The sequence below is a fragment of the Triticum aestivum genome, chromosome 2B (assembly GCF_018294505.1).
Source record: "Triticum aestivum cultivar Chinese Spring chromosome 2B, IWGSC CS RefSeq v2.1, whole genome shotgun sequence".
In the NCBI taxonomy this organism is placed as follows: Eukaryota; Viridiplantae; Streptophyta; class Magnoliopsida; order Poales; family Poaceae; genus Triticum; species Triticum aestivum.
Window position 1 is genome coordinate 516774492 of NC_057798.1, and position 8681 is coordinate 516783172.

At 48.1% G+C, this 8681-nt stretch overlaps 1 pseudogene; it reads left to right on the top strand.

The window, feature by feature from the left end:
- Positions 1-3394: 3394 nt before the first annotated feature.
- Positions 3395-5638, top strand: LOC123039277 (uncharacterized; annotated as a pseudogene).
- The last annotated feature ends 3043 nt before the right edge of the window (positions 5639-8681 follow it).

An 8681-nucleotide genomic window follows, 5' to 3' on the forward strand; every position in this document is an offset into this window, starting at 1 on the left:
TGCTTAACTGTTCCCGTCAGCTTATAATCTGCCGAGTCTCCAATGAAACATCAAGTCCCAGCTGGTTCATATCTTCGACCGGGTCATACCGCGGGGTATATCCCCGACACATAGGGAAGCAACAACGCGAGCTATTGATCTACAACATAATTTGCAAAATACTATCAGGACTAAATTCATGATAAATTAAAGTTCAATTAATCATATTACTTAAGAACTCCCACTTAGATAGACATCCCTCTAATCATCTAAGTGATCACGTGATCCAAATCAACTAAACCATGTCCGATCATCACGTGAGATGGAGTAGTTTTCAATGGTGAGCATCACTATGTTGATCATATCTACTATATGATTCACGCTCGACCTTTCGGTCTCAGTGTCCCGAGGCCATATCGGTATATGAGTTTAACCTGAGTATTCCGCGTGTGCAACTGTTTTGCACCCGTTGTATTTGAACATAGAGCCTATCACACCCGATCATCACGTGGTGTCTCAGCACGAAGAACTTTCGCAACGGTGCATACTCAGGGAGAACACTTATACCTTGAAATTTGGTGAGAGATCATCTTATAATGCTACCGTCAATCAAAGCAAAATAAGATGCGTAAAGGATAAACATCACATGCAATCAATATAAGTGATATGATATGGCCATCATCATCTTGTGCTTGTGATCACCATCTCCGAAGCACCGTCATGATCACCATCGTCACCGGCGCGACACCTTGATCTTCATAGTAGCATCATTGTCGTTTCGCCACCTATTGCTTCTACGACTATCGCTACCGCTTAGTGATAAAGTAAAGCAATTACAAGGCGATTGCATTGCATACAATAAAGTGACAACCATATGGCTCCTGCCAGTTGCCGATAACTTTGTTACAAGACATGATCATCTCATACAGTAGAATTTAGCATCATGTCTTGACCATATCACATCACAACATGCCCTGCAAAAACAAGTTAGACGTCCTCTACTCTGTTGTTGCAAGTTTTACGTGGCTGCTACGGGCTGAGCAAGTACCGTTCTTACCTACGCATAAAAACCACAACGATATTTCGTCAAGTTAGTGCTGTTTTAACCTTCTCAAGGACCGGGCGTAGCCACACTCGGTTCAACTAAAGTTGGAGAAACTGACACCCTCCAGCCACCTATGTGCAAAGCACATCGATAGAACCAGTCTCGTGTAAGCGTATGCGTAATGTCGGTCCGGGCCGCTTCATCCAACAATACCGCCGAACCAAAGTATGACATGCTGGTAAGCAATATGACTTGTATCGCCCACAAGTCACTTGTGTTCTACTCGTGCATATAACATCTACGCATAAACCTGGCTCGGATGCCACTGTTGGGGAATGTAGTAATTTCAAAAAAATTCCTACGCACACGCAAAATCATGGTGATGCATAGCAACGAGAGGGGAGAGTGTGTCCACATACCCTCGTAGACCGAAAGCGGAAGCATTAGCACAACGCGGTTGATGTAGTCGTACGTCTTCACGATCTGAGCGATCAAGTACCGAACGCACGGCACCTCCGAGTTCAGCACACGTTCAGCTCAATGACATCCCTCGAACTCCAATCCAGCCAAGCTTTGAGGGAGAGTTCCATCAGCACGATGGCGTGGTGACGATGATGATGTTCTACCGACGCAGGGCTTCTCCTAAGCACCGCTACAATATTATCGAGGCGAATTATGGTGGAGGGGGCACCGCACACGGCTAAGAGATCCAAGGGATCAATTGTTGTATCTAGAGGTGCCCCCCTGCCCCCGTATATAAAGGAGGGAGGGAGAGGCCGGCCCTAGAGGAGGGCGCGCCAAGTGTGGGGAGTCCTACTAGGACTCCCAAGTCCTAGTAGGATTCCCCTTTCCGTTTTGGAGTAGGAGAGAAGGAAAGAGGGGGAGAGGGAGAAGGAAAAGGGGGCTGCACCCCTTGTCCAATTCGGACCAGAGGGGGGGGGGGGCGCCCGCCTCCTTGCTTTTGGCCTCTCTCCTCTATTCCCGTATGGCCCAATAAGGCCCATATACTCCCCGGCGAATTCCCGTAACTCTCCGGTACTCCGAAAAAATATCCGAATCACTCGAAACCTTTCCGAAGTACGAATATAGTCATCCAATATATCGATCTTTATGTCTCGACCTTTTCGAGACTCCTCGTCATGTCCCCGATCTCATCCGGGACTCCGAACTACCTTTGGTACATCAAAACACATAAACTCATAATACCGATCGTCACCGAACTTTAAGCGTGCGGACCCTACGGGTTCGAGAACAATGTAGACATGACCGAGACACGTCTCCGGTCAATAACCAATAGCGGAACCTGGATGCTCATATTGGCTCCCACATATTCTACAAAGATGTTTATCGGTCAAACCGCATAGCAACATACGTTGTTCCCTTTGTCATCGGTATGTTACTTGCCCGAGATTCGATCGTCGGTATCTCAATACCTAGTTCAATTCGTTACCGGCAAGTCTCTTTACTCGTTATGTAATGCATCATCCCGCAACTAACTCATTAGTCACATTGCTTGCAAGGATTATAGTGATGTGCATTACCAAGAGGGCCCAGAGATACCTCTCCGACAATCGGAGTGACAAATCCTAATATCAAAATACGCCAAATCAACAAGTACCTTCGGAGACACTTGTAGAGCACCTTTATAATCACCCAGTTACGTTGTGATGTTTAGTAGCACACAAAGTGTTCCTCCGGTAAACGGGAGTTGCATAATCTCATAGTCATAGGAACATGTATAAGTCATGAAGAAAGCAATAACAACATACTAAACAATCAAGTGCTAAGCTAATGGAATGGGTCAAGTCAATCACATCATTCTCCTAATGATGTGATCCTGTTAATCAAATGACAACTCATGTCTATGGCTAGGAAACTTAACCATCTTTGATTCAACGAGCTACTGAAGTATAGGCATACCAGTGACACTATGTTTGTCTATGTATTCACACATGTATGAAGTTTCCGGTTAATACAATTCTAGCATGAATAATAAACATTTATCATGAAATAAGGAAATAAATAATAACTTTATTATTGCCTCTAGGGCATATTTCCTTCACAAGCTCGCCCGGAATTCAGCACAAGTCAGGATCTTTGTCGAGTGCCAGTCCGTGTTGTAGCACTAGAAGTGCCCTGGGAATCGAATTCAGTCGATATCCGTATTGTTCTTGGGCTCAGATTTACTTCTCCTACTAGAATTTGAATCGCCTGGTGATCTATCTATATAAGTATGAACAGGAGCCAGCCTTTCCTCTGCAGAAATTTGCGTTCAACTTACTGAAGTTTTTGTTAGTTTGACCCAAGCTGAATATATCTGCAGAGAGACTCTGTAAAATTTGTCAGTTTGGCCGAAGTTGAAGATGTCCAATGGAGCCATGTAGCATGGCCAAGATAATGAGCTTAGGGAAGCTTGCTATACACCGGACGTATTTGTGCACCCTAATCTTCAGAACTTTGCCAAAGATGCTAGGCTTCACTCCCAGTTCACTGAAGAAATTCTGCAAAGTTGAACATGTTGAGATACAACTGACCAAGAAGACTACACTAGGCACACTGCCGGAGTGGCCTCCGGACATCTTGATGGGTATCTTTGCCACCCTTGAGATCCCTGACCTCGTGCGTACCGGCTCTGTCTGCTCCTCCTGGCGCTCCGCATACACAAGCCTACGGAGCCTTGGGCAGTACAATCTCCAGTAGACCCCATGCCTCCTCTACACTTCTGAATCCACCGGTGAGAGTGTTGCGTGCCTCTATAGCCTCGCAGAGAAGAGATCATACAAGTTAAGTCTCCCGGAGCCGCCTATACGCACTAGGTGTTTGAGGGTCCTCACATGGCTGGCTGGTTACTGTTGATGACAGATCTGAGATGCACGTCTCCAATCACATAACATGTGAACAGATTGCTCTCCCTTCGGTGATCACCATCAAGAAGGTGAATCCCGTAGTTGATGAGTATGGTGATGCCCACATGTATGAGTTCTCAAGGCACACTGAACCCGTGGTGCTTATAGCTCGCCATCAATCTTTGCTCTTAACAAGCTGCGGCACGAGATCCACTATAAAGCGTTTGTTTTCCCTGATACATCCATTGGAAGCTACATCGTCATGCTCATCCATAATCCAGTGCGTCAGCTCTCTTTTGCAAGGTTGGTGATGATAACTGGACCTGGTTGCCACCTTATGATGACTATAGTGACTGCACTTACAAGGATGGCTTCTTGTATGTTGCATGTAATTACAAGGGAGAACTTCACACCTTTGATCTTAATGGCCCTGTGGTCACAAGGAAGACGATTATAAACATACCAAGGAAGTATGATTGCGAGTACATGTACACTGTTCAAGCTCCATGGGGTGGTCTGCTACTTATATGTAGAATCTTTGAGGATCATAATGTAGAACCTAAACCTGGAGCATCTGTGTTTTGCAACACTACGCAATATAGCGTATATGAATTTGACGATGCTGGAAGTGAACTTAAGGAAATCAATTGCTTGCGTGACCATGTGTTGTTTCTTGGGCATAATCAACTACTTTGTCTTGGTGCTGAAGAATATCCTTCTCTCAGGGCAAATCATGCCTACTTCACCGATGATAATTCCTTATGGGCATGTGGATTGAAGAATAATCACTGTGATATGGGAGTTCTCAACTTGGATGATAAGAGCAAGCAGGACCTTGTGTCTCCGCAGCTTTGGTCAAACTTTTCGGCCCCAATGTGGATTACACTTGATCTTCGAAAGATGAACTTGTCTTCAAGGGGGAGATTGAAGAAAACGGATCGATGGATTCAATGAACCAACTAAGATGTGGCTAGCTTGTACCTAGTTGGCTCTGAATAAATAATTTTGATTTTTATCGGCTTGCATATATAATCATGTAATTCTCCATAGTTTAATGTGTCGAGGGAAAAGTTGAGTCATACTTAATTGATTTATGTTCCTGTTCTAACCATTTTCTGTCGTATATCTTTTGCAATGCTCATCTTGTCCTATTTGTGGTGTTAGAAGTGTAGCTGAAATATATGTGGAGATATGTCCAAATTCTGAAAATGACGAACACGATAGGGAGTCGGGCAGTGATGTTGAGCTTATGATGGGTCCAAATTCTAGTAGTGAATCAGGGGGAGCTGTAGATCATTTTCTCGCATTGGCTAGTTGTCCACCTACAGAAAATGATTGTATTGCAATCACTTCTGGTAACTCAAAAGAGCCCGAAGGGGAAAATTTAGGGGATGAAAATGAGAATTTAGAGGCTGCAAATGAAAATTCAGAGGAAGATGAAGATGAGGATATCAATGAGAGTGATTACTGCTTGGATGATGACATCAGTTCCAATGAAGATGAAGAGGCTGTTGAGATCAACAAGAAATATAAGGAGTATAAAGCAAAGATGAAGGCGGGACAACTCGAGCACCTTGATGACACTATGCTGGATGGTGGTCCTATAATAGGGTCATCAAATAAGGTGGGGGAGGAAAATGATGGAAATGATACTGCATATGAAGGTAGTTCTGATTTATATGATTCTCTCGATGAGATTGGCAGTGATGGTGAAGGTATAGAAGGTTCAAGGACAAGGAGGATGTACCAGAGTTTACTCTTAGTATGAAGTTTGATGGCAAGGAAGATGTTAGGCAAGTGTCGGGGAAAACGAACACCTATGGGATCAGGGGCGATCCCCTCTATGGTTGGCGAGGATAGGAGCTGCACGAAGAGCGGGTCTAGCAAGCAGTGCGAGGGATTTTTACCCAGGTTCGGGCCGCAAAGATGCGTAAAACCCTAGTCCTGCTTGTGTGTATATTCTGTGTTCTTCAACTCTTGAACTAGTTGCAGTGCGTGCCTAGTCCAAAAAGTCCGAATCCTCCCTCAGTATGCCTCGGGCCTCCTTTTATATTTCAAAGGGGTTGCCACAACGACACACAGGAGGCAGAAAGTATCTACAATGCACATACTTATCGCTAGTGTCATAGGACAAATGCATTTAATGCGCTGCCTACGTGCCCTCTCACTTTATCGAGGATGGCAACAAAAACCATCCCGTCCGTCGCCGCCCTTCCTTGCCTTGACACGCGTCCATGCTGACGAGGCATGCAGTGCCACACTGGCTAGCTAGCTGCTGTGTTGGCGCGGTGGTAGAGCCTCCACAAAGACCTACATGTCTCCACGCAGGCGTCTGCCTAGTTGGCAAGTTGGTCGTCGCACTAGAGTGGTGGTGAGGTGGAAAAACCTTGTCGGGCGCGGGCCTGGCCGCAGCCCCGCAATCATCCCCGGAAAGGCTCGCCAGGGGCCTTGCGGTCGTCCCCGGCAAGGGTCTTGCCGGGGGCCTCGCGGTCGTCCCCGGCAAGGGTCTTGCCGGGGGTCTTCGTCTTCTGGTCTCACGTGGACCCGCATGCTATCAATCTTCACAAAGATCTGCATGCTACTTTGCACGCACCCTCTGAGCCTTGGCCTTGGCGCTGTTGATGGTGTCAAAGCTCTTAGTCCCTTGCCGGGGCCACATAGGCTGCCCTCGGCAAGGACATTGCCAGGGGAGGCCCAGTCTGTCCTCTACTCCTTGTTCTTTGACTTGATTGCTATCTTGGTAGTCTTGTGTTTTGTCTTCTGCTGTCTTGCCGGGCCCGGCCACAAGCGTGGCTGCAACTGCCCATGCACAAGTAAGGGGTACAGAAGAGCCCATACTTTTCTACACCGACAGGAGCCCCCGGGCCTGGGCCACACATGAGTGCAAGGCGTAGTTGGGCCAGGCCCAAAGCGGTGCGCGGGCATGCGTGGCAGAGACTTAATTTCTACGATCTCTTCACCAGTTGCGCTTCCCCATGATCCGCGTCGAGGGCGTGACGTGGGGGTCGTGCATGGGACGGTCGCAGCGCGCTTGCCTCATCTCGTAGTGGATAGTAAAGAGGTAGCCCGCACTTACCTCATAAAAAAGAGGAATTCGCAGGGGCGCTACTCATTTAATAAGTGGACTTGGATCATGGCCTGCATGGCACTGAGGGAGTCCTGGACTAGGGGGTGTCCGGATAGCCAGACTATCATCGTCGGCCGGACTCCAAGACTATGAAGATACAAGATTGAAGACTTCGTCCCGTGTCCGGATGGGAATTTCCTTGGCGTGGAAGGCAAGCTTTGCGATACGGATATGTAGATCTCCTACCATTGTAACCGACTCTGTGTAACCCTAGCCCTCCCCTGTGTCTATATAAACCGGAGGGTTTTAGTCCTTAGGACAACAACCATTACAACAATCATACCATAGGCTAGCTTCTAGGGTTTAGCCTCCTTGATCTCATGGTAGATCAACTCTTGTACTACCCATATCATCAATATCAATCAAGCAGGAGTAGAGTTTTACCTCCATCGAGAGGGCCCGAACCTGGGTAAAAACATCGTGTCCCTTGTCTCCTGTTACCATCCGCCTAGACGCACAGTTCGGGACCCCCTACCCGAGATCCGCCGGTTTTGACACCGACATTGGTGCTTTCATTGACAGTTCCTCTGTGTCGTCGCCGATAGGCTTGATGGCTTCTTCAGTCAACAACAACGCAGTCCTGGGTGAGACTTTTCTCCCCGGACAGATCTTCGTATTCGGCGGCTTCGCATTGCAGGCTAATTCACTTGGCCATCTGGAGCAGATCGAAAGCTACACCCCTGGCCATCACGTCAGATTTGGAAGCGAAAACTTCACGGCGGATATCCGCGGAGACTTGATCTTCGATGGATCCAAGCCGCAGTCGAGCGTGCCGCACTGTCACGATGGGCATGATCTAACTCTTCCACCGGACAGTGCCTTCGAGGCCGCACACGAATCCGCTCCGACCCATAGTTCGGAGCCGATCGCGTAGATCGAGGACGGGTGGCTGGACACCACCTCGGGAGCCGCAACTTCCACGGCGATGGAGCCGAACACTGACCTCGTCCCTTATAAAGCTCGTGACTCCGAGGTGCCGGACTCCCTGCCGGACTCCGAACCTCCTGCGCCCCTGCCAATCGAATCCGATTGGGCGCCGATCATGGAGTTCACCGCTGCGGACATCTTTCAGCACTCGCCCTTTGGCGACATCCTAAATTCGCTAAAGCATCTCTCGCTATCCGGAGAGCCCTGGCCGGACTACGGCCAGGATGGTTGGGACGTGGACGACGAAGAAATTCAAAGCCCACCCACCACCCACTTTGTAGCCACTGTCGACGATCTAACCGACATGCTAGACTATGACTCCGAAGACATCGACGGTATGGACGACGATGCCGGAGACAATCAAGAACCAGCACTCACCGAGCACTGGAAGGCCACCCCAACCCATGGTGTATATATGGTGGACACCCCAAAAGGAAGCGATAACGAGGAACAACGGGGCGTGACAAAGGATAATCCCACCGACAAACAACCAAAACGGCGACGCAGACGCCGCCCTATGTCCCGCCTCAACAAAAACAGCGCTCCTAATGACCCAGCAATAGAGTAGGGCAAACCAGTGGACGACGAACATGCAACCAAGCAACCGTCCGAGCGACCTCACGCCGAACACACCACCGGAGCATAAGAACCTTCACAAAAGACTCGTCGCCACTGCAAGAAGTCTGAAGAAGGAAAAACGGAAGCTCAAAACAGCGGAAGACATACTCAGAATGAGGTGGAGCAAAGTACTCAAGAC